The sequence below is a fragment of the Armigeres subalbatus genome, chromosome 1 (assembly GCF_024139115.2).
Source record: "Armigeres subalbatus isolate Guangzhou_Male chromosome 1, GZ_Asu_2, whole genome shotgun sequence".
Classification (NCBI taxonomy): Eukaryota; Metazoa; Arthropoda; class Insecta; order Diptera; family Culicidae; genus Armigeres; species Armigeres subalbatus.
In genome coordinates, this window is record NC_085139.1 from 50,922,082 (window position 1) to 50,947,852 (window position 25,771).

The window sequence follows — 25,771 nt, forward strand, 5'->3', positions numbered from 1 at the left end:
AGGTAAATGAATATCTGCTACCAGCCACATGAGAAGACATCTCTGATCGTGTGGAGGTTGAGAAATCGGGCAGAAGCCATGAACAGAATAACAAATCATGATATGGACTTGATTGATATAGGCGATAAAAGAGCAGGCATCAATATCAATAATTTGTACTGGAATATCATTTAAATTTCAAGATATGCTATAGATAAGAACAAACTAATGTCACATGATATTGATCACATATTACAAATAGTATAACTTGATATCCTCATGATATTTCAGTGCGAAATATTGATATTGTCGTCTGATCTTTTATCTCTTATATCAATCATATCCATATCTCATTTTGCTATATTATCAACATTTGATATTATTGAGTTATTTTCGTCTAATCGGGGAGCGCCCAGGCAACAACCACCGTGCATGGGTGAGTTTAGCGTCCATTGCATCCTCTCTGACGTGCTCCACCGATTCTACTTCAGACTTCACCTATGTATTCCTTATAGCTCGAGAAGTCTGAAATTCCGAACCTATGCAAGAACTTCATAAAACAGCCATGTTCAGACAACACATCTGTGATTTTTAAAGCACATCTGACCATTACCCCTTTTTATTCAACCAGTTTGAATTTCATACATGACTTAAAAATAGCTTATATAGCAGTATTTTAAAAAATTTGGTGCTATCTTTTAAAAAGCAAAAAAAAACTACAGAAATAAGTTCCAGTATTTTTTTTAATTATGTAAAGTTTGTACCAAATTTTCTGCTGTATAAATATGTTAGAAATTTCAATGGAAAATGATGTTTAGAGAAAGAATATGAACATTTGCAAATTCTTTCTCTAAACATAATTTTCATTAAAATTTCTAAATTTTCTGTAAAATAATCACATTATTTGGACTTTCTTTCGTTTCCTTGTTTTTTTATTCCTCCCCCCCTCGTACTTTCCAAGAGCTGTTGGACATAAAATAAATTTAATATTTGTATCGGCGTAATGTGACAGGATTCTCCGTCGAATTGAAAAAAGGATTAATATGATCCATAAAAAAGGCCCTTGATCCAGAGCTTTGAATAAATATATCGTCATCGGGGATAACAATGGGTCATCACTCTCACCGACAGTCTGGAGGTCGGATAACAAAATCGATCAAGAAGGTGTCTTATAATATAGTTTTTTTGCACTCATTCTACCATTCTAAATAGTTGGAACAGTGACTCATTCTCTCACCCATCTGAACCATTGTCCACGACGACGATACCAATGAAATCATTTATCTCAAAATGCATTGAAAACTTTTGAATCGTTTTTTCAATCTATGGCTGGAAAAACGAATGAGGTTCCCATACAAATGAAACAGAAATTTGCGCATAACTCGAAAACTAAGTAGAGAATAAATCAATTTTTGGCGAAACGAGCTTGAGCTAGAGCTTGAGCTTGAGCTTGATTGACTGCTCGTAGTTGCTACTCCATTATGACCAGATCAGCTGTTCTTGCACAGGGAACCAACAGATGTTTGCTTGGGACTAGCACACATCTTCAATGTACAAGTACTGGTGATCTCATTTGTTAGGTCATACTGGCGCCTGCCACGTCAGAATGCAAGTCAATGTAGGGAAGGGGGAGGAAATGATGATGCAATCACTCGCCCACTGCAAGCCGAATATACCTCTGCACTTGCCACGAGTTCATGCGGAATTTGTTGGAATTTCTGGGTTAGGTTGGAGAGGCAGGGGTCCGTCTTGGTTAACGAGCTGCCAATGTGATAGATAGGAGAAGGTAACTGATGGAATTTCTAATTGGATGTAGGAAACGAGCTCTACAGTTCATTTCCAATTCTAGCAGATTACTGTTAGAATACTCAAGTTGAAGGTATAGGAATAGTAATGGAAACGGTATGGAAGTCCATTTCCAGTTCTAGCGATTGCTAGAACATAAGAAATAAAGAGAAAGATAAAAAGTAGGAGAATGGGACGGACCTGGGATTGAACCCATGACCTCCTGCGTATGAGGCAGAAGCAGTAGCCATATGACTACCAAGCCCGCTTCGAAACAAGAGAGATCACGCACTGAGCTGATTAATTTTATTACCGGCCGCGCAATGCAGAACACAATAATTCGGCTGACCGCGCGATCGTTCTGCTGTCCGAAACATGAGAGATCACGCACTGAGCTGATTAATTTTATTACCGGCCGCGCAATGCAGAACACAATAATTTGACCGACCGCGCGATCGTTCTGCTGTCCGAAACATGAGAGATCACGCACTGAACTGATTAATTTTATTACCGGCCGCGCAATGCAGAACACAATAATTTGACCGACCGCGCGATCGTTCTGCTGTCCGAAACACGAGAGATCACGCACAGAACTGATTAATTTTATTACCGGCCGCGCAATGCAGAACACAATAATTCGGCTGACCGCGCGATCGTTCTGCTGTCCGAAACATGAGAGATCACGCACTGAGCTGATTAATTTTATTACCGGCCGCGCAATGCAGAACACAATAATTCGGCTGACCGCGCGATCGTTCTGCTGTCCGAAACATGAGAGATCACGCACTGAGCTGATTAATTTTATTACCGGCCGCGCAATGCAGAACACAATAATTCGGCTGACCGCGCGATCGTTCTGCTGTCCGAAACATGAGAGATCACGCACTGAACTGATTAATTTTATTACCGGCCGCGCAATGCAGAACACAATAATTCGACCGACCGCGCGATCGTTCTGCTGTCCGAAACACGAGAGATCACGCACAGAACTCAAATCAATTTTTGGCGAAACGAAACGAAAAAAACACCTTAAAACGGTAAACTTTACTATGTGTATCAAAATTGAAGGTCTTTTCCAAAAGAAAAAATCTGACTCCCCTCACAAGTCATTAATCAAGAAAAAAAGGATTCTGAAGAAGTATTTCTCATTTTTTTTCCTGATCTATGATATATATGAATATTTAGATGGATTATGCATGCTTGTTCATGTATTGGTGATTTTCCTTTCTAGATCTAATCACAGAGCTCATTTTTCAAACTCGGTGTACCTGTTTGTTAATTTGTAAATTTTTCCTAAAAAAAACCATCTAAATATATGTCTGAAACTCGATTATGCATACGGTGGAAGATACAACCATAAAAGCGACAATATTCGCAGAGCTTTATGTGCTTTACGATAGATGGTGCACGTTTAAGTAGGTTTTCTAATGAAAAATGTTTACCATGTTTTAGGAAGTTTCTTCATTGTCCAATAAAAATTGTAGATGCTTAAGGAAGGCCAAGACCAAGGACCGAAACGTAGGAAACTAAACCAACGTGTCATTTCGATTTTTGAGAGACTGAAAATCCGCTAATCTCAAAGTAGTCAGATACAGCCGTTTTTCAAGTTAGGAATTAATCGAATAAGTATTTCGTAGTTCATTCCCCAGTACCAACCGAATTAAAAAATAACTCGAACAATATTGATATTGTGTTGTTGAGTTCATAATGGAAAAGGTCCGGACATATGTATGCGAAAATACTTATATGAGGGTTACAAAAGCATTTAGAATTGTTAAGTACCTATTTATTAACAACTACCTTCATCCAGCCTCTACCAGTCTTGTGCTGAGAAAACATTATGATATTCAGGCAGTGCTACGAGAAGTTATTCTGAATGTTAATAGCACCTTGACTTCATTAGATGATAAATGCAAAGCGATTCATCGCGCATTTTTTTTTTTCAAATATACGGTTTCAAAACTAATTTGATTCCCGGTAAAACAAGTCCCCCCACGTTGGGCTATTCAAAGGAATTGAATTCATTTTTGAATTGTTACTTTGTAGAATCATTTTTGGATATCTAGAATCATTTCCCATTTACGAGAAAATATAATGGTTTGTTGTATATGAAAAAGTTAAATTTGCTGTGGGAGCTTGAAAGTATTTTTAATCAACATAAAATTCCATTCAACTGAAACAGGCCGACAAAGTTCGTTTCATCCCAATCCAACCCATTACGAGATACGCAAAATGAGCATCTACCGCCCGCATAGCCCGCCAATGGAGAGTTTTTTGGCAGTTTGCGAACCTCCAACACCTCACCCCGGCAATGTTACAAAACAATGCCATCATCGTCCACATGCCATTTCCCTCTGGTGGTGATAGCATGGGCAGGAGCGAACTCTTTGTTCTCTTTCTTTGGTAATCCCGCCTCTGGCGGTGTCTCTTCCAGTCCAACCCAGACACCTCACGTCACACGACCAACTCACCCGAATTCGACCCGCGCAAAAAAAAACATGGTCCATATATGTTACCGATCTGTCGAAGCAACCACCCACCAGCGATGCCATTAAACTTTCGCACTGTTTCTCTCACATATTTACGGACGGCCTATCACTTGATTGGCACTGATGGGCACCTTTTCTCCGAGCCCAGTGATATACAAAACCCCAGATTGAATAATCGAACTGAATTTCTTATTGGGATTGCACCTCAGCTGCACTATTGAGCTGCACTAATGGGCTTATGTCACCCTGCGATGACCCAATCTTCAACCACTTTTTACCAATTGACACTTCAACACAGCACATCGAACGTCGTTTTCTTCGGTCACATCTGGGTCCTGCATCAGCACAGCGAACACGCTCACACCCTGGGAGGACTTACCTTAAACCGTAGGACACTGTTAAACCACGTATGAAAAGTGCGCGCGCACACGCGAAACGAAACCGAAAAGCTCCGACTTGCAACGAGAGCGAAAGTGAAATGAATTGTCGAAAGTTTACGCCGGTCGGTTTTATACATCATATACATACTAATGCTGGAGCAGTGCCGTGAGTGTGCGACGGCGCACAGCACCTTCGCTTAAGCCATGTTGTTCTGCTGTTCGCGACGTTCGGTCGGAATGAGTCAACATCAACGGCGCAGAAGGCTCTGCCGAAGTTAGTTCCTTCTACCAAGGTTCTTTGGGTCTCCTTCTGCGGAGAGAAACAGCGAGAAAATAGGCAGAGATTCGCAGAGTTGCTGAGTTTAATTGAAAGAGGAGAAAGGTAAAAAGGGTAAAGAGTTAAAATAAATATGTGATATTTTTCGTATTCTTTATCTTAGTTGTCTTCTTTGTCTTCTTTGTCTTCTTTGTCTTCTTTGTCTTCTATGTCTTCTATGTCTTCTTTGTCTTCTTTGTCTTCTTTGTCTTCTTTGTCTTCTTTGTCTTCCTTGTCTTCTTTGTCTTCTTTGTCTTCTTTGTCTTCTTTGTCTTCTTTGTCTTCTTTGTCTTCTTTGTCTTCTTTGTCTTCTTTGTCTTCTTTGTCTTCTTTGTCTTCTTTGTCTTCTTTGTCTTCTTTGTCTTCTTTGTCTTTCTTTGTCTTCTTTGTATTTCTTTGTCTTCTTTGTATTCCTTTGTCTTTGTCTTCTTTGTCTTCTTTGTCTTCTTTGTCTTTTTTGTCTTCTTCTTTGTCTTCTTTGTCTTCTTTGTCTTCTTTGTCTTCTTTGTCTTCTTTGTCTTCTTTGTCTTCTTTGTCTTCTTTGTCTTCTTTGTCTTCTTTGTCTTCTTTGTCTTCTTTGTCTTCTTTGTCTTCTTTGTCTTCTTTGTCTTCTTTGTCTTCTTTGTCTTCTTTGTCTTCTTTGTCTTCTTTGTCTTCTTTGTCTTCTTTGTCTTCTTTGTCTTCTTTGTCTTCTTTTGTCTTCTTTGTCTTCTTTGTCTTCTTTGTCTTCTTTGTCTTCTTTGTCTTCTTTGTCTTCTTTGTCTTCTTTGTCTTCTTTGTCTTCTTTGTCTTCTTTGTCTTCTTTGTCTTCTTTGTCTTCTTTGTCTTCTTTGTCTTCTTTGTCTTCTTTGTCTTCTTTGTCTTCTTTGTCTTCTTTGTCTTCTTTGTCTTCTTTGTCTTCTTTGTCTTCTTTGTCTTCTTTGTCTTCTTTGTCTTCTTTGTCTTCTTTGTCTTCTTTGTCTTCTTTGTCTTCTTTGTCTTCTTTGTCTTCTTTGTCTTCTTTGTCTTCTTTGTCTTCTTTGTCTTCTTTGTCTTCTTTGTCTTCTTTGTCTTCTTTGTCTTCTTTGTCTTCTTTGTCTTCTTTGTCTTCTTTGTCTTCTTTGTCTTCTTTGTCTTCTTTGTCTTCTTTGTCTTCTTTGTCTTCTTTGTCTTCTTTGTCTTCTTTGTCTTCTTTGTCTTCTTTGTCTTCTTTGTCTTCTTTGTCTTCTTTGTCTTCTTTGTCTTCTTTGTCTTCTTTGTCTTCTTTGTCTTCTTTGTCTTCTTTGTCTTCTTTGTCTTCTTTGTCTTCTTTGTCTTCTTTGTCTTCTTTGTCTTCTTTGTCTTCTTTGTCTTCTTTGTCTTCTTTGTCTTCTTTGTCTTCTTTGTCTTCTTTGTCTTCTTTGTCTTCTTTGTCTTCTTTGTCTTCTTTGTCTTCTTTGTCTTCTTTGTCTTCTTTGTCTTCTTTGTCTTCTTTGTCTTCTTTGTCTTCTTTGTCTTCTTTGTCTTCTTTGTCTTCTTTGTCTTCTTTGTCTTCTTTGTCTTCTTTGTCTTCTTTGTCTTCTTTGTCTTCTTTGTCTTCTTTGTCTTCTTTGTCTTCTTTGTCTTCTTTGTCTTCTTTGTCTTCTTCTTTGTCTTCTTTGTCTTCTTTGTCTTCTTTGTCTTCTTTGTCTTCTTTGTCTTCTTTGTCTTCTTTGTCTTCTTTGTCTTCTTTGTCTTCTTTGTCTTCTTTGTCTTCTTTGTCTTCTTTGTCTTCTTTGTCTTCTTTGTCTTCTTTGTCTTCTTTGTCTTCTTTGTCTTCTTTGTCTTCTTTGTCTTCTTTGTCTTCTTTGTCTTCTTTGTCTTCTTTGTCTTCTTTGTCTTCTTTGTCTTCTTTGTCTTCTTTGTCTTCTTTGTCTTCTTTGTCTTCTTTGTCTTCTTTGTCTTCTTTGTCTTCTTTGTCTTCTTTGTCTTCTTTGTCTTCTTTGTCTTCTTTGTCTTCTTTGTCTTCTTTGTCTTCTTTGTCTTCTTTGTCTTCTTTGTCTTCTTTGTCTTCTTTGTCTTCTTTGTCTTCTTTGTCTTCTTTGTCTTCTTTGTCTTCTTTGTCTTCTTTGTCTTCTTTGTCTTCTTTGTCTTCTTTGTCTTCTTTGTCTTCTTTGTCTTCTTTGTCTTCTTTGTCTTCTTTGTCTTCTTTGTCTTCTTTGTCTTCTTTGTTGGTCAAGAAAGCTTACCTTCAATTTTATTTTAGTCCTCCGGATACATTTTAAACTATTCGTCCCCTGCCTATAAAACGTTGAAAAAAGAAATCTTGTTATCATTCGCATCACACTGTTTCTCATGCTCATCACATTCGTGTTGGTATTCCAATCCAGTGCAGGAGGTTTGTTTTGGTACAGCACCTTCGTTTCCTTGAAGCCAATACATATCGTAATTGGGGAGAGGTGCTGAACCAACCAGACCGGCGGCGATGTTGTAATAATCACGTAGGTATGACCGGCGATGCCCATGCTCCATTCATTGCTTCATGGGCAGTCGTCTAGGTTCGAATCCGTGATTTGCAGTGAAACGGTGAGAGAGGAAAGGTGGTGAGTCACTGCGTACCCACTGAACTGTTTCAGAGCAAGCGCACGTAAATCATTCGTCTAGCTGGAGTAAACGGTTGAATGGAGTACCGGTTTGGGAAACCCCAAAGCCTTTGTAGATAGAAGACGTATGACGAAAGGTCGTTCGCTTGGATTTTCTGACGGACAATTTGCTGCACCAAAGTAGGCCGAATCTGGGTCAGAGATCAATGACTGTTTGGGTTTAGACTTCTCAGAAAGTGAGAGAGACAAAATATCGTTTGAAGTGCAGAACATGGTGTGCATGCTGGATGGTGCTTCGTGCATGGGTGGGTGGACCAGATAAATGGCATCAGCTCTCGTACCAGCAGTGACCTGCATAACAAGCTCCGTAATGGGAAAGTCGTTTTATCCTTCCTTTGGCAGTTTTCTCCATTGTGCTTTGGATAAGGTGACTTGGTTTAACACCAAAGCTAATTGAAGCTGCAATTATTCAATGGACGAGAAAACAAGATTGCATAATAACAGCTTAACTGAGATGCTCGTTAGCATCATGGCGCTGGGACTTCATTTGCATGAAAATGTAAAATTAAAGAGAATGTGGAACCATGAAGAGTGTTCTGCATTCTCTCAGAAGATTATCCCTTCGGCTCAAACGATAATCGCTCCACACTAAATAATCGTGTTGAATGATTACAAATCATCAGTCCCAGAATAGGGCGGAGTAGTGACACCATTCAGAGGCTTTATTTGAAATGCTTTCAAAAACACTGACAAACAAACATTAAATCGCTGACGAACGAGAGATGGCAAAACTAAGTAAATAAGTGTTAAAACAGGATTTTTAAACAGTATACCTACCTGTTTATTTGAAAGTTTAGATTAAGGATTAAATAGTGAGAGAGAAGGAATAAAATAAAACTTAGTTTATCTCCTGCACTTAGTTTGTAGTATCAGTATTTAAGATTTAATTAATGTAATATCAAATTTTCCACCACTGAACTAAATCCATATCTTGGATGTGACATTATAATAACGACCATTTTAGAATCGGAGAGATTCGTGTTAGAATAAAAAGCAACGAGTGGGAAATTAAGAATGACATTTTCAGTCAAAAACCCGATCCGAATGTTTTTTGCCTTCTGCTTGAAATCAAATACAAAGGATATCGATTCACTGATTAAATTTGTTGCGAGCTGGTCTTCAAATTCTAACTCGCAATTCTAAATGTTTACGACGATCCTCGGCTACTGATCCGTCTTAAAATATGAGGCGAAGGCAATATCAAAGAACCCGCAATTTCGCTTTTAAAGTTATTTGGCGAGACTTGCATGATTTCATTTTCAACAAAAAACAGTTTCGCTATTCTGAGAATCGAGAATTGTGTCTCAAAGTTGAATCCCAGTTCGAAATGCTTTTGAAAATTAACGAAAATTCTTTAAAAAAAACCTCAAAAGCCAATTCCAGCGCTTAAAGATGGCAATAAAAAATGTTATTAACAAATGGCGAAAAGGCTCAAGAACTTGCTCAGCAGTTCGAGAGTGTCCATAATTTTAGGTCTCGCACGTCCAATTGAGGATCAGGATACGCGGAGCTTCGAAGACATTCTCAATCAAGAGGGAACTTTCTTTGGAAACTAATTTGTATGAAGTGAGTTCTATCACTAAAAAAATATGTAAGCTCCGGGTGATGATAATATTTTCTACATACTTATCAAAAAACTTCCTTTATTTATTTAACAAATGTTTTCAATTGGCACACTTCCCAGATAAATGGAAAAAACGTAAAAGTAGTTCCAATTCAGAAGCCGGAAAGAAAATTCAGCTGAGGCTTCTAGTTATCGCCCAGTCCAGTGCTTTCTTCAATAAGCAAACTGTTTGCAAAGATTGTTTAAAATAGAATGATGGTTCATATTAATGACAATTATATTTTTGCTCAATAACCACTCATCAGTTATTAAGAGTTACGAATTTAATTCGACTCAACAAATCTGAAGGATATTTGACTGGATTGACTCTTCTTGATATAGAGAAAGCATTTGACAGTGTTTGGCATGAAGGTTTGATTGTAAAATTGATGAATTTTAATTTTCCTCTGTACATTATTAAGCTGATCCAAAATTATTTATCAGATCGCTCACTGCAGGTAAACTATCGGAATTCTAAATCTGATAGATTACCTGTAAGAGTTGGTGTTCCCCAAGGTAGCATACTGGGGCCCATATTGTATAACATTTTTACTTCTGACTTACCAGATTTACCTCCAGGGTGTCAAAAATCTTTGTTTGCAGATGACACGGGCCTCTCAGCCAATGGGAGAAAGCTTCGTGGCATTTGTAGTAGATTGCAAAAAAAGTTTGGATATTTTCTCTACTTACTTGCAAAAATTGAAAATTACCCCGAATGCTTCCAAAACTCAGCTTATAATTTTCCCACATAAGCCGAGAGCTTCTTATTTGAAACCTTCTAGCAGACATATTGTCACTATGAATGGGGCTCCAATTAATTGGTCTAGGTTTTTGTATCAATTAATATGCATTGCCACCATTACTGCAATGCAACTTGTTGCAAGTAAATCGGGTAATGCTAAGTTTTAAAAAGTGTGTCAACAAAATCTGTACACATTCACAAATACACACACGGGCAGCAGAGACTTTGTCCAAGGGCTTGACGACCCCTCCCTTTGTCCATTGCGATTTAGCGGGCATGTCTAGGATGTGATGGTGTTTGACAGTGGGCTCTGTTAAACCTCTACAAAAAGCTGCAGGTATCCGCAAGAAGGTCACATCAAAGCGAGCGTGCGCCTAGCCCAGCCAAGGAGAATCGAAAACGGCAACGTCAACGGACATGAGCGGAAATGGAGATAGATGAATAAAGCGTTGACAGTTGTGTCATTCCACTCCTTGAGTAAAGCCGGGTGACACCGTCTTGAAATGGCGAGCGGGCTATTGCCACGTATGCCTTCCGTCCCGTAAAACCGTGGCAGACCTTAGAGTACGCCGTCCCAATCCAGCCGTCTGGCTTAACCAACCAGATGAGAGTAGGACCAGTTGATTCTTTCCTGTCTTACGCCGATCCGGCTCTGGACACTGAGGTGTCAACAGCAAAGATAACCAAGGGATCAAGAAGGCGACTATTCTAGCTTATCTTAAGAAAGGGCTCACATGCGAGCGGTACCTCATATGGAGCACTAGCTCAGGAGGTCCTAGGCGAGAGTGTAGAAGTAAGGGCTCTACATGACGAAGTAACCCTCCAATGTAAGCAGCTGGATGAGGCTACGATATCTGAGGAGATCGCCTCGCCCATCAAGGACCAAGGTGGAGTGGTGATGACAAAGGCGTCCATCCGCCTGCGAAGAGGTCTGCAAGGGACGCAGATTGCTACAGTGAGTTTTTTTCCTGTTCGGGTGTGCCACTGCGACCAGCTATAAGATCTATTGTAGCGTTACCCGTTTCGTATCCTTAATGTTTAAGTGCATGTCGAATTACTCTATTACTATCGATAAGCAATGCAGTATCGGTTTCGGTACAGTTGTTCTTTTGTTTTCTCAAGAGCATCATGACAAGGTCCCGCTATTTAGACCCTTCACATAGAGCAATCCCATTGAAGGCGCGCCCTTAACAGAACAGTAATACTGTTTTTGGCCATGCATCGGAGCCCTAGCTACATCCTTGTCTTGCTTCTAGAATATCACCAGTAAAGCTACAAACCCGGGATTCAGCTCTGTCTACAAGACCATTTCAAGCATGAGAATTTGTTCAGTAATGAGAAATTCCGTACGTTCCTCTCACCACCATTCCCGAGCAGCACAAGTCAGGCAAAAATGGTTGCAGCAACTTGATTGTGACTAAATCTGGTGACATATGAGTTGCAGTAACCCATGTGGAACATGTGTGCTGCTAGGGTTGTTCACCAGTTCAAGAAGAGTTAGTACGTATTTAAACCCCTAACTCGATTTTTCCAGCAGTTAGTTCAGCCTAGGTATCGAGGTTTTTTAACTAATTGTTTGAAAAGTTGTTTCCACTGCATACAGTTTAGCTTCAAACAAGAGGAATTCGAGTCTCTCAACTGTCTGCAAGGTAACATTAATTATGTTTTATTTCTGAGACTGCTGTTGGTAGCGGGGACTAAATACGATGAATCCTTAATTACCACAACTTATTGCCCTAGCTAGAAAAAATGAATTAAGCTAGGGCTCTGTTTGGTAGATCTTACTACGTCAAAGTGATCTATCGTGTTACGGGACAGTGAGGTTACCGGCCACCGACGCCAATCAGGTGATTAAAGTTGGTAAGCTGAAAGTTGGCTGGTTAGTATGCCCAGTCATCCTCTACCAGCCACCGGTAATCGATAAGTGCTTCCGCTGCCTCGTAGCGGGACACAAGTCGTGGGCTTGCAAAGAGCAGAACAAGAGTAACCAATGTAGGCGGGGCGAAGATGGCCATAAAGCGCACACGTGCGATAAAGCACCATCGTGTACGCTTTGTGCGAGTAGGAAGCAGGAACACAACCACGCCATGGGTGGATCTGCGTGCCCGCAGACCAAGTGGATAGCAAGCCAGTAGTTATTGTAGGAGACTTCAAATGCGTGGGTGATAGAGTGGGGAAGTCGCTGTACTAATAAGAGAGGGCAAACGCTGCTAGAATCAATAGCCAAGCTGGATGTCGCGCTGTTCAACGAAGGCTCAAGAAGTACCTTCCAGCAGCGAAACGGAGTGGAATCGATGATAGACGTAACATTCTGCAGTCGTTTCGTCGGTGATTTGCTGTGGAGGGTCGATGACGGTTACACCCACAGTGACTATTTGGCTATCCGGGCGTGTAAGGTCACCCACTTCGACGGTGGTACCTTCAGAGAGGCTATGGGTCTGGAAGAAAACACGGAAAGTTTGAGCGGCGACGAACTGGTTGCGGTCTTGTCTCGAGCGTGTGACGCGACTATGCCGAGGAAGGCACGACCACGGAACTGCAGGCCCCAGGTATACTGGTGGAGCGATCAAATTGCAGCCCTTCGAGCAACCTGCCTCAGGACTAGAAGAAGACTACAAAGGTCACGCTCGGCGAAAGTACCCTAGTAGCACAGCTTAGATCGATTTGGTTGCAGCGACTCCAATGTGACTGGATTTGGTCGCATATGAGTCACAGTGACTGATATGTGACAAGTGTGCTACTTGGGTAAGGAAAGAACGCATAAAGATTTTCAAAGCGGCTACGCTGACCCTAAACAAGGCCATCAAAGAGAGCAAGAAAGACTGCTTCGGCAGACTGTGTCAGAGCGCCTCTCAAACCTATGGAGAGATACCTATCGTGTGGTGATGGCCAAAACAAGAGGAGCACTGCTGGCTCCTCCCGAGCGAAGTCTAACGAGGATGAAGACGATCATAGAAGCACTATTCTCGCACCATGACTTAACCCATTCATTGGCCGCCAGCAGTGAAAATACGAGCAGATGACAAAGACGGAGCTAATGACGGTGGCAAAATCCCTCGACATGAATAAAGCACCTTGGCCAGACGGGATCCCGAACATAGCGTTGAATACTGATCAATCCGGACATGTTCAGGTCAGCCATGCAGATGTGCCTGGACGAGCGAACATTCCCGGATGTGGAAGAGACAGCGTTTGGTTCTATTACCGAAACCGGGCACACCACCAGGAAACTCCCCAGCGTAGAGACCAATCTATCTAACAGACACGGTAGGGAAGCTACTGGAGAAGTTGATCCAAGAAAGGCTGTCACCAAGGCTGTCACCGTGCGTACGTGCGCTTTAATTGCACATATAAAAATTGGATGTGATTTTAAATGTATTTTCATGCACATATTTGGAGCATGCAAAAAAACGTAAAATTCAATCAATATTAGTGTTCTTCCAAATTAAAATTAATGTAAACTGTGCTTGCTTGTAAAATTCAATCGAATTCAATTGAATATCGAATGTTTATTCGTTTGTTGGGATCATCTGCATATTTATTCATCTTCTTCTTCTTCTTATTGGCATTACATCCCCACACTGCGACAGAGCCGCCTCGCAGCTTAGTGTTCATTAAGCACTTCCACAGTTATTAACTGCGAAGTTTCTAAGCCAGATTACCATTTTGGCATTCGTATATCATGAGGCTAACACGATGATACTTTTATGCCCAGGGAAGTTGAGACAATTTCCAATCCGAAAATTGCCTAGACCGGCACCGGGAATCGAACCCAGCCACCCTCAGCATGGTCTTGCTTTGTAGCCGCGCGTCTTACCGCACGGCTAAGGAGGGCCCCATCTGTATACTTACACTCGTTGAATTTTCAAAATTATTTGCTGTGTGCACTTCAAAGTGTAAAGGCATGTGTAGCTTCACAGACAAACGAAACATTTTTAGCTCATTTTCGATCAAAACATATTGCTTCGCGTTTTTTGCCAGAGTGTGTACTTTTGGACAAGAATTTAGAATATATGGAGAATGCATTTTAGGCACAAATGTCAGATATGCAGTTTCTCAATCAAACGATTCAATTGTACATCCCATAGCAACTGAACTAACAACCGCTACTGTGGTTCAAGAAAATCATCGATGCTAGGAATACTACGAAATATAATTGCGGGACAATGAGTAAAACTAACGCAGATCGAAGTAGGTTGAGATAGAGATCGGACGCGAAAAATTGTCCTCCCGTCATTTTTCAGATGTTAATAATTTTGCGAATTTCGACACTGTTTAATTAAATTAGATAGTATATTATTGGTTTTAGGTTTATAAGTTTCAGAATATAAAAGAGTGAGTGATAAGATTAATATAACATTTGGACTAGAAATGACATATGGTCGGGGTTCAGCCAAAACGCACCAAGCGGCTTTTTGACTGACTTGTGATATTTTGAAGACAGTGAAGACGGCCTTGCCGTTGAGGTTGAAAATACGTCTCTGTAAAGCCACAATCATTCAGTGGAATTAAATGGGATAGAACTAACGCGTCTCATGACAAGTTGAAACATTCAACTAAGAAGGTCAAAATAATGTGTCTTAATCTTGCTTGCTCAGTTAAACATCACTCATTGTACTAAACTTGTAGACCATCTAGTAAAAGATTTTCAAAGATAACGAAAATTAACTGGTGGAATTAAATGGACAGTACTTAATTCGTCTTAGACGGTTTAATACATTCCACTAAAAGGGCTTAATATATTTTTCCCAAAAGATTTTGTTATTGGAAATGAGAAACAGAAATGATAACAGAAATTCAGACCAGCAATCTGTAAGAGATACAATATTCTAGTTGTTGATGTCGGTACTCGACGTTCTCCTTCGTTTAAATTCGTCTAATTCCTTCACAGTCCAACTAAATTGCAAGTCAGTCAATTTCTATCTTTTTGGCAAAGAAGAAGATAGTTCTTCGAGACACTTAACAGACCTTTTTCATGGTCAGAAAACATTTGATCAAATATTGCAATTCATTGACACTGGATTTTAAAAAGTTAGAAACTTTTTTTTAGGTTCACAGCTACATACTTTGAAGAACTTGTGTTGTGACATATTTGTGTCATTTTGATTATATATTGTTTCGAAAATTCCTCTAAATAGTGAATTTCTGCATAACGTAATTAATAGATCCTCTCTTATAAGAAATTTAATATATTTGACCCGAATTCCATGTGTAAAAAACGAATTATATTACCAAAACAGAATTTTTAAAATAATAGCCTTTGTGTTGAATTGATATTCGAATAGAAAATTGCTAGAAAATGCTGTTTTTTCCATACTAATTTGTTTGTATTTGTATTTATTTATGTTTATTAGATTCAACTGACCGAACATGATCTTATTGATCATCTTAAAACTATATTTGTAATTCTATTTTATAGTCGATTCACACCAGCTATTTTTAGTGATAAACTCTAGCAATGAGGAAAAATCACTTTAATAAAGTTAAAAAAAAAACAAATATTTTGACAACCTTAGTCATAAAAGACAAGCTTTCCTAACAAGTATTACATCCTAGCTGTATAATAATACTAATCGAGCTGCATTCTATAAATCGTAGGCGCTGAGCAGAGAAAGACAACGAGCTCAACTGCGCGGATTTAATCGACGTTACATAAGCGGGAAAACCCAACGTTCAATGCACGATGCATGTACCTACACAGAAACCTTCTTGTCCCCAAGAAGGCCAATCTCTTGTGGCATATGCAGTGCAGATACGGAGAATCCGGCTTTTGCCGACCATCGTACAACGCTGTTTCCAAACTCCCATGGTTTACGTAGGCTTTTCTGCAAGTTCTGGCTAGTTCCGTGAGCGGTGGCACCATGGAAAACCCCAGCGCATAGAGTAAACCCAAATTGCAACCTCGTACCAAGAACTATGTTTTGATATCTGGTGGTGGTTAGTAGGGGCACGATGTGAAAGCTCGTCGTCCTATTCAAAATCTATGTGCTTGCACCATGACATGGCCAACCATCTCTCAGAGACTGACGTTGTTAGTAGTTTTGATCGACCCTTTCGGCAGCGGTAATTCGAGATTAACATAATATTTGCGTACCCCACTCGAAGGATGGTCGTTTGGGTCAGTGGCGTCGCACCGTAACAGTGAGAGCAGCAGACTAGCCGTAGCACCTTTCAGATATGCAGTTTCTCAATCAAACGATTCAATTGTACATCCCATAGCAACTGAACTAACAACCGCTACTGTGGTTCAAGAAAATCATCGATGCTAGGAATACTACGAAATATAATTGCGGGACAATGAGTAAAACTAACGCAGATCGAAGTAGGTTGAGATAGAGATCGGACGCGAAAAATTGTCCTCCCGTCATTTTTCAGATGTTAATAATTTTGCGAATTTCGACACTGTTCAATTAAATTAGATAGTATATTATTGGTTTTAGGTTTATAAGTTTCAGAATATAAAAGAGTGAGTGATAAGAATAATATAACATTTGGACTAGAAATGACATATGGTCGGGGTTCAGCCAAAACGCACCAAGCGGCTTTTTGACTGACTTGTGATATTTTGAAGACAGTGAAGACGGCCTTGCTGTTGAGGTTGAAAATTTAAACGACGCGGATTTAAACGACGTTACATAAGCGGGAAAACCCAACGTTCAATGCACGATGTATGTACCTACACAGAAACCTTCTTGTCCCCAAGAAGGCCAATCTCTTGTGGCATATGCAGTGCAGATACAGAGAATCCGGCTTTTGCCGACCATCGTACAACGCTGTTTCCAAACTCCCATGGTTTACGTAGGCTTTTCTGCAAGTTCTGGCTAGTTCCGTGAGCGGTGGCACCATGGAAAACCCCAGCGCATAGAGTAAACCCAAATTGCAACCTCGTACCAAGAACTATGTTTTGATATCTGATGGTGGTTAGGAGGGGCACGATGTGAAAGCTCGTCGTCCTATTCAAAATCTATGTGCTTGCACCATGACATGGCCAACCATCTCTCAGAGACTGACGTTTAGTAGTTTTGATAGACCCATTCGGCAGCGGTAATTCGAGATTAACATAATATTTGCGTACCCCACTCGAAGGATGGTCGTTTGGGTCAGTGGCGTCGCACCGTAACAGTGAGAGCAGCAGACTAGCCGTAGCACCTTTCTGTGAAACAGCGAGTAAGACGTCAGTCGGTAAAGCTGCCGAGCCGCCATCAAAAGCTCGCGATGCATTCATACAAGTCAAGGTCGTGTTTGATGGCACACGGGAGTTATGTAACCAGTACATGTTAATAAGCTGATGGCGATTTGAACGAGGGGACGTCGTTTTGGGTTTCAGTTTTATTTACTTTGAAAAATAATCGAGTGAATCACCGTTTTGAGACACTATTTTCGTATGGATTTGTTTATGGAATTAAGGAGGTCAATGTCAGCTCGCTTGATAAGTTATAGCGAAGGTCAAATTCTATATTATCGTTTACGATGAGTCGCTTTGGCTACCAAACTGTAAGATGATTGCGGTCCATTTTATTTCAATGGAAATGGTACGCACTATCTATGGGGGTCTCCAGTAGCATTGAAAGCAAAGGATTGCCAATCCGGAGATGGCGTTCTCGGTTCTCGGTCCGGCCTAGGATATTTTCGGGTTAGAAAGCTACTCGATTCCCTGGGCATAGTGTATTCATTGTACTTGCCATACAAGATACATTCTTAGGCAATGGCGGGCATAGAAAAGATTACAATTAATAACTGAGGAAATGCTAATAGAATACTAAGTTGAAAATCAGGCCAAGTTACAATTGGACTGTAGAACCATTGAAGAAGAAAAAGAAGTACGCAATATGTCTGTCAACGACGACCAGGACTGGTACAGTTACCCTTCTTCGGTGGATCAAACTTAGTCCGATTAAATTGTTTTCATGTCTCAGAACTTACGTGGAGCGGCTTCCAGGTGACCATCTATAACAGAGATAACAGAACTATGGAATGCGAGTAGCTTCGACTATCAACGAACAACCTTCACCTAGCGTGAAGAAATCTTCCGTCCCGTGTGGAGTTCCCAGTATCTACCACTACCAATGGCGAGTACGTTTCTGGGAACATTGAATTGTGGTTCTGCCAGTTCGACGCTTGAAATCTTCCGTAGTTGACAGCTCCGACGATGGCGGCCTAAGGACCAAAACAAAATGATATTAAAATAATAACAAAATTAAAACTAAATATTATTAATTTTGAAATTTGCCATTTAGAATGAATATTCCATCAAATTTATAACAGGATATGTTTCATTATTTTAGTTAGTAATGATTTTATAATTGTTTTAACTATTAGTGGGACACAATTAATAACAGAATCAGTTACAAAAGAGCGTGTAACTAATTGACACGGCATGTTACTTTACTCTAATCCAGCGGCTCTCAACATGGGGAACATGTACGCCTGGGGGTACCTTCGCTGGCCTCAGGGGGTACCTCGGACAAAATGTTTTCATAATTTTGTATGTTTTTATTCGAAAATTTTGTATAGTAATAAGATGCATGGTGATCTATAAATCAAAAATCAATAAATCAAAACAACCAGCACAGTGTATGAAGGGCTGTGGGACAAAACGAGTGATTAAAATCTAGAACCTAAATGCTCGGAGGCCTCTATTTGCCTTTTTCCGAAATGCTAAATAGCTCCGTTGCAAGAGGTTCGGAAGCCTCCTTTCAAGAGGCTCGGAAGCCTCCTTTCAAGAGGCTCGGAAGCCTCCTTTCAAGTGGCTCGGAACCCGACTAGAAGAGCATATCAAAAACTGAACACAATTTTAACATATTGTTATATTTATAACTTATATTGATACAATTTTGTTCTTAGTAGCCATTATCTTTCAAATGTTGTAACACGATTTTATCATAATATGATTTAAAAAATGCTTAACACCGATTTTCCCAACAGTAGGCAATTAAAATAGATGTAGCAAAGTCTCCCAACCATAGATATCACAACGCTGATATAATTTGAAAAGGTTGCCTAATTTGTAATGTTGTTAGTTTCATGTTCTTGAAAAATATTCTTGTTGAGACAAAAATAAAAATTTCTGAATGTTGATCTTAATCTGGAGACCTATTACGAGCTGTAAATAAAACTGCACAGTAAACAATATATTTTGTATCTGATTCTAATATAAATTTCTAACAAAATACGTTATTTTTATGATAGAGTTGTAACAAAATTTGATAGTCTTTTGTTCCAAGTAGGGTAATTTTTTATAGAAATTTGGATATTTTAACAACATCCTGCACCATGTTTCTAACAAATTTTGTTATAAAAATTTAGTATAACATAATAACATATGTTGTTATAATTTTGATATGACCTTCTAGTCAGAAAGCCTCCTTTCAAGAGGCTCGGAAGCCTCCTTTCAAGATGCTCGGAAGCCTCCTTTCAAGAGGCTCGGAAGCCTCCTTTCAAGAGGCTCGGAAGCCTCCTTTCAAGAGGCTCGGAAGCCTCCTTTCAAGAGGCTCGCCCGAGCAACACACATGTTGTAAATCAGTTGATGATTTTCATATATGACCAAATTTGGTCATATATGAGTTATTGCAACCAAATCAACGTGAATTGTGCTGCTAGGGCGGAAGCCTCCTTTCAAGAGGCTCGGAACCCTTCTTTCAAGAGGCTCGGAAGCCTCCTTTCAAGAGGCTCGGAAGCCTCCTTTCAAGAGGCTCGGAAGCCTCCTTTCAAGAGGCTCGGAAGCCTCCTTTCAAGAGGCTCGGAAGCCTCCTTTCAAGAGGCTCGGAAGCCTCCTTTCAAGAGGCTCGGAAGCCTCCTTTCAAGAGGCTCGGAAGCCTCCTTTCAAGAGGCTCGGAAGCCTCCCCGAGCAACACACATGTTGTAAATCAGTTGATGATACTCATATATGACTAAATTTGGTCATATATGAGTTATTGCAACCAAGTCAACGTGAATTGTGCTGCTAGGGTCCTTTCAAGAGGGTCGGAAGCCTCCTTTCAAGAGGCTCGGAAGCCTCCTTTCAAGAGGCTCGGAAGCCTCCTTTCAAGAGGCTCGGAAGCCTCCTTTCAAGAGGCTCGGAAGCCTCCTTTCAAGAGGCTCCAGGCCTCCTTTCAAGAGGCCTGAAGCCTCCTTTCAAGAGGCTCGGAAGCCTCCTTTCAAGAGGCTCAGAAGCCTCCTTTCAAGAGGCTCAGAAGCCTCCTTTCAAGAGGCTCAGAAGCCTCCTTTCAAGAGGCTCAGAAGCCTCCTTTCAAGAGGCTCAGGCCTCCTTTCAAGAGGCTCGGAAGCCTCCTTTCAAGAGGCTCAGAGCCTCCTTTCAAGAGGCTCAGAAGCCTCCTTTCAAGAGGCTCAGAAGCCTCCTTTCAAGAGGCTCAGAAGCCTCCTTTCAAGAGGCTCAGGCCTCCTTTCAAGAGGCTCAGAAGCCTCCTTTCAAGAGGCTCAGAAGCCTCCTTTCAAGAGGCTCGAGCCTCCTTTCAAGAGGCCTGGAAGCCTCCTTTCAAGAGGCTCAAGCCTCCTTTCAAGAGGCCTCAGCCTCCTTTCAAGAGGCTCAAGCCTCCTTTCAAGAGGCTCAAGCCTCCTTTCAAGAGGCTCAAGCCTCCTTTCAAGAGGCCTCAGAAGCCTCCTTTCAAGAGGCCTCAGAGCCTCCTTTCAAGAGGCTCAAGCCTCCTTTCAAGAGGCTCAGCCCTCCTTCAAGAGGCTCAGAAGCCTCCTTTCAAGAGGCTCAGGAAGCCTCCTTTCAAGAGGCCTCAGAAGCCTCCTTTCAAGAGGCTCAGAAGCCTCCTTTCAAGAGGCTCAGAAGCCTCCTTTCAAGAGGCCTCAGAGCCTCCTTCAAGAGGCCTCGGAAGCCTCCTTTCAAGAGGCTCAGCCTCCTTTCAAGAGGCTCAGAAGCCTCCTTTCAAGAGAGCTCAGAAGCCTCCTTTCAAGAGGCTCAGGAGCCTCCTTTCAAGAGGCTCAGAAGCCTCCTTTCAAGAGGCTCAGAAGCCTCCTTTCAAGAGGCTCAAGCCTCCTTTCAAGAGGCTCAGAGCCTCCTTTCAAGAGGCCTCAGCCTCCTTTCAAGAGGCTCAGAAGCCTCCTTTCAAGAGGCCTGGAAGCCTCCTTTCAAGAGGCTCAGAAGCCTCCCTTCAAGAGGCTCAGCCTCCTTTCAAGAGGCTCAGAAGCCTCCTTTCAAGAGCTCAGGCCTCCTTTCAAGAGGCTCAGAGCCTCCTTTCAAGAGGCCTCAGAAGCCTCCTTTCAAGAGGCTCAGAGCCTCCTTTCAAGAGGCTCAGAAGCCTCCTTTCAAGAGGCCTGGAAGCCTCCCTTCAAGAGGCTCAGAAGCCTCCTTTCAAGAGGCTCAGAAGCCTCCTTTCAAGAGGCTCAGGAAGCCTCCTTTCAAGAGGCTCAGAGCCTCCTTCAAGAGGCTCAAGCCTCCTTTCAAGAGGCTCAGAAGCCTCCTTTCAAGAGGCTCAGGAAGCCTCCTTTCAAGAGGCTCAAGCCTCCTTTCAAGAGGCTCAGAAGCCTCCTTTCAAGAGGCTCAGAAGCCTCCTTTCAAGAGGCCTGGAAGCCTCCTTTCAAGAGGCCTCAGAAGCCTCCTTTCAAGAGGCTCAGAGCCTCCTTTCAAGAGGCTCCAGCCTCCTTTCAAGAGGCTCAAGCCTCCTTTCAAGAGGCTCAAGCCTCCTTTCAAGAGGCTCAGAAGCCTCCTTTCAAGAGGCTCAGGCCTCCTTTCAAGAGGCTCAGAAGCCTCCTTTCAAGAGAGCTCAAGCCTCCTTTCAAGAGGCTCAGCCTCCTTTCAAGAGGCTCAGAAGCCTCCTTTCAAGAGGCTCAAGCCTCCTTTCAAGAGGCCTGGAAGCCTCCTTCAAGAGGCTCAGAAGCCTCCTTTCAAGAGGCTCAGAGCCTCCTTTCAAGAGGCTCAGGCCTCCTTTCAAGAGGCTCAGAAGCCTCCTTTCAAGAGGCCTGGAAGCCTCCTTTCAAGAGGCCTCAGAGCCTCCTTTCAAGAGGCCTCAGAGCCTCCTTTCAAGAGGCTCAGAAGCCTCCTTTCAAGAGGCCTGGAAGCCTCCTTTCAAGAGGCTCAGGAAGCCTCCTTTCAAGAGGCTCAGGCCTCCTTTCAAGAGGCTCAGAGCCTCCTTTCAAGAGGCCTCAAGCCTCCTTTCAAGAGGCTCAGGAAGCCTCCTTTCAAGAGGCTCAGGCCTCCTTTCAAGAGGCTCAAAGCCTCCTTTCAAGAGGCTCGGAAGCCTCCTTTCAAGAGAGGCTCAGAAGCCTCCTTTCAAGAGGCTCCAGCCTCCTTTCAAGAGGCCTCAGAAGCCTCCTTTCAAGAGGCTCAGAAGCCTCCTTTCAAGAGGCTCAGGCCTCCTTTCAAGAGGCTCAAGCCTCCTTTCAAGAGGCCTCAGGCCTCCTTTCAAGAGGCTCAGAAGCCTCCTTTCAAGAGGCTCAGAAGCCTCCTTTCAAGAGGCCTCAGGCCTCCTTTCAAGAGGCTCGAAAGCCTCCTTTCAAGAGGCTCGGAAGCCTCCTTTCAAGAGGCTCAGAGCCTCCTTTCAAGAGGCTCAGAGCCTCCTTTCAAGAGGCCTGGAAGCCTCCTTTCAAGAGGCTCAGGCCTCCTTCAAGAGGCTCAGAGCCTCCTTTCAAGAGGCCTGGAAGCCTCCTTTCAAGAGGCTCAGAAGCCTCCTTTCAAGAGGCTCAGAAGCCTCCTTTCAAGAGGCTCAGAAGCCTCCTTTCAAGAGGCCTGGAAGCCTCCTTTCAAGAAAGGCTCAAAGCCTCCTTTCAAGAGGCCTCAGAAGCCTCCTTTCAAGAGGCTCAAAAGCCTCCTTTCAATAGGTTTAGAAGTCTTATTTCAAGAGAAGCCTCCTTTCAAGAGGCTCAGACGCCTCATTTCAAGAGGCTCAGAAGCCTCCTTTCAAGAGGCTCCAGCCTCCTTTCAAGAGGCTCAGAAGCCTCCCATCAAGAGGCCTCAAAGCCTCCTATCAAGAGGCTCAGAAGCCTCATTTCAAGAGGCTCAGAAGCCTCCTTTCAAGAGGCTCAGAAGCCTCCTTCAAGAGGCTCAGAAGCCTCCTTTCAAGAGGCCTCAAGCCTCCTTTCAAGAGGCTCAGAAGCCTCCTTTCAAGAGGCCTCAAGCCTCCTTTCAAGAGGCCTCAGAAGCCTCCTTTCAAGAGGCTCAGAAGCCTCCTTTCAAGAGGCTCAAGCCTCCTTTCAAGAGGCTCAGAAGCCTCCTTTCAAGAGGCTTGGAAGCCTCCTTTCAAGAGGCTCGGAAGCCTCCTTTCAAGTGGCTCGGAAGCCTCCTTTCAAGAGGCTCGGAAGCCTCCTTTCAAGAGGCTCGGAAGCCTCCTTTCAAGAGGCTCGGAAGCCTCTTTTCAAGAGGCTCGCCCGAGCAACACACATGTTGTAAATCAGTTGATGATTTTCATATATGACCAAATTTGGTCATATATGAGTTATTGCAACCAAATCAACGTGAATTGTGCTGCTAGGGCGGAAGCCTCCTTTCAAGAGGCTCGGAACCCTTCTTTCAAGAGGCTCGGAAGCCTCCTTTCAAGAGGCCTGGAAGCCTCCTTTCAAGAGGCTCAGAGCCTCCTTTCAAGAGGCTCAGGCCTCCTTTCAAGAGGCTCAGGAAGCCTCCTTTCAAGAGGCCTCAGAAGCCTCCTTTCAAGAGGCCTGGAAGCCTCCTTTCAAGAGGCTCAGAAGCCTCCTTTCAAGAGGCTCAGAGCCTCCTTTCAAGAGGCTCAGAGCCTCCTTTCAAGAGGCCTCAGAAGCCTCCTTTCAAGAGGCTCAGAGCCTCCTTTCAAGAGGCTCAGAAGCCTCCTTTCAAGAGGCTCAGGAAGCCTCCTTTCAAGAGGCTCAGAAGCCTCCTTTCAAGAGGCTCAGAAGCCTCCCGTTCAAGAGGCTCAGAAGCCTCCTTTCAAGAGGCTCAGAAGCCTCCTTTCAAGAGGCTCCAGCCTCCTTTCAAGAGGCTCAGCCTCCTTTCAAGAGGCCTGGAAGCCTCCTTTCAAGAGGCTCAGAAGCCTCCTTTCAAGAGGCCTGGAAGCCTCCTTCAAGAGGCTCAAGCCTCCTTTCAAGAGGCTCAGAGCCTCCTTTCAAGAGGCCTGGAAGCCTCCTTTCAAGAGGCTCAGAAGCCTCCTTTCAAGAGGCTCAGCCTCCTTTCAAGAGGCTCAGAAGCCTCCTTTCAAGAGGCTCAGAAGCCTCCTTTCAAGAGCTCAGAGCCTCCTTTCAAGAGGCTCAGAAGCCTCCTTTCAAGAGGCTCAGAGCCTCCTTTCCAAGAGGCTCAGAAGCCTCCTTTCAAGAGGCTCAGAAGCCTCCTTTCAGAGGCTCAGAGCCTCCTTTCAAGAGGCTCAGAAGCCTCCTTTCAAGAGGCTCAGAAGCCTCCTTTCAAGAGGCTCAGAGCCTCCTTTCAAGAGGCTCAGGCCTCCTTTCAAGAGGCTCAGAAGCCTCCTTTCAAGAGGCCTCAAGCCTCCTTTCAAGAGGCTCAGAGCCTCCTTTCAAGAGGCTCAGAAGCCTCCTTTCAAGAGCTCAGAAGCCTCCTTTCAAGAGGCTCAGGAAGCCTCCTTTCAAGAGGCTCAGAAGCCTCCTTTCAAGAGGCTCGAAGCCTCCTTTCAAGAGGCTCAGGCCTCCTTTCAAGAGGCTCAGAAGCCTCCTTTCAAGAGGCTCAGAAGCCTCCTTTCAAGAGGCTCAGAAGCCTCCTTTCAAGAGGCTCAGAAGCCTCCTCCTTTCAAGAGGCTCAGAAGCCTCCTTTCAAGAGGCTCAAGCCTCCTTTCAAGAGGCTCAGAAGCCTCCTTTCAAGAGGCCTCAAGCCTCCTTTCAAGAGGCCTCAGAAGCCTCCTTTCAAGAGGCTCAGAAGCCTCCTTTCAAGAGGCCTCAAGCCTCCTTTCAAGAGGCTCTCAAGCCTCCTTTCAAGAGGCTCTAGCCTCCTTTCAAGAGGCCTCAGAGCCTCCTTTCAAGAGGCTCAGAAGCCTCCTTTCAAGAGCTCAGAGCCTCCTTTCAAGAGGCTCAGGCCTCCTTTCAAGAGGCCTCAGAAGCCTCCTTTCAAGAGGCTCGGAAGCCTCCTTTCAAGAGGCTCGGAAGCCTCCTTTCAAGAGGCTCGGAAGCCTCCTTTCAAGAGGCTCGGAAGCCTCCTTTCAAGAGACTAGGAAGCCTGCTTCCAAGAGGTTCGGGAGTCTCCTATCCAGCCTGCATTGAATAGGCTTGGGAAGCCTCCTTTCAAGAGACTCAGAAGCCTCCTTGCAAAATGCTCAGAAGTCTCCTCCTAAGAGCTTCGGAAACCTCTTTTCAAAAGGCTCGGAAATAGCTTTCAAGAGTCACGAAAGCCTTCTTTCAATAGGCCTGAAGGCTCATTTTAAGAGGCTTGGAAGCTTTAAAAAGTCCTCGGAGCATGTATAAAATTTAATTTGAATTGGGAAGCTTCACGGAACAGCAAAAATTTCAGACAGTTTTTTGGAGTGCCATATATCCCATTAGATTTCAGGTTCATTTTTCAAACTTATGCGTTATGTTAAATATCTTGGCTGTGCATATGCACAGCATATGTTTCGAAATGGACAAATTGATATGAAATTTGCGAAAAAGAATCCACGTGTCTTGGAGGGACTCGAACCCTCAACCTCCTACTCTCTAGATAGGCGTGATAACCCCTACACAACAAGACCACTTAAAGGTCACGTTTGCGGAAAAGCCATCAGAATCCGAGTACCAACCTCCACCGCGGTTAGCTCTCTTTTTGCAAATTGAATATCTTTCGGATGCTTGATTTCCAATCTCCACATTTGCTTTACTGTTGTATATCCACAGCCAAGCGAGTGCACATTGTTTATTAAACGAGAGGATCGCACTCCATGCCCCCAGCAACGGACTGGGCGGGACGGTATAGAATGCGAATTCAATCGCACTCTGCTGTGCCAAAGGCTTGCTTGGCTAAAGCATTTGATGAGTTTGATTGCCT

General features: G+C 42.8%; 1 protein-coding gene across 1 annotated transcript in view; it reads right to left on the minus strand.

Annotated features, from left to right (window-relative positions):
• The window catches only part of LOC134208388 (uncharacterized), a 79,962-nt gene extending 75,136 nt beyond the window's left edge, over positions 1–4,826 (minus strand). The window contains exon 1 of the mRNA XM_062684375.1: positions 4,633–4,826. The gene's annotated coding sequence lies outside the window, so the exon portion shown is untranslated. The remainder of the gene's footprint in view (positions 1–4,632) is intronic.
• Positions 4,827–25,771: the final 20,945 nt, after the last annotated feature.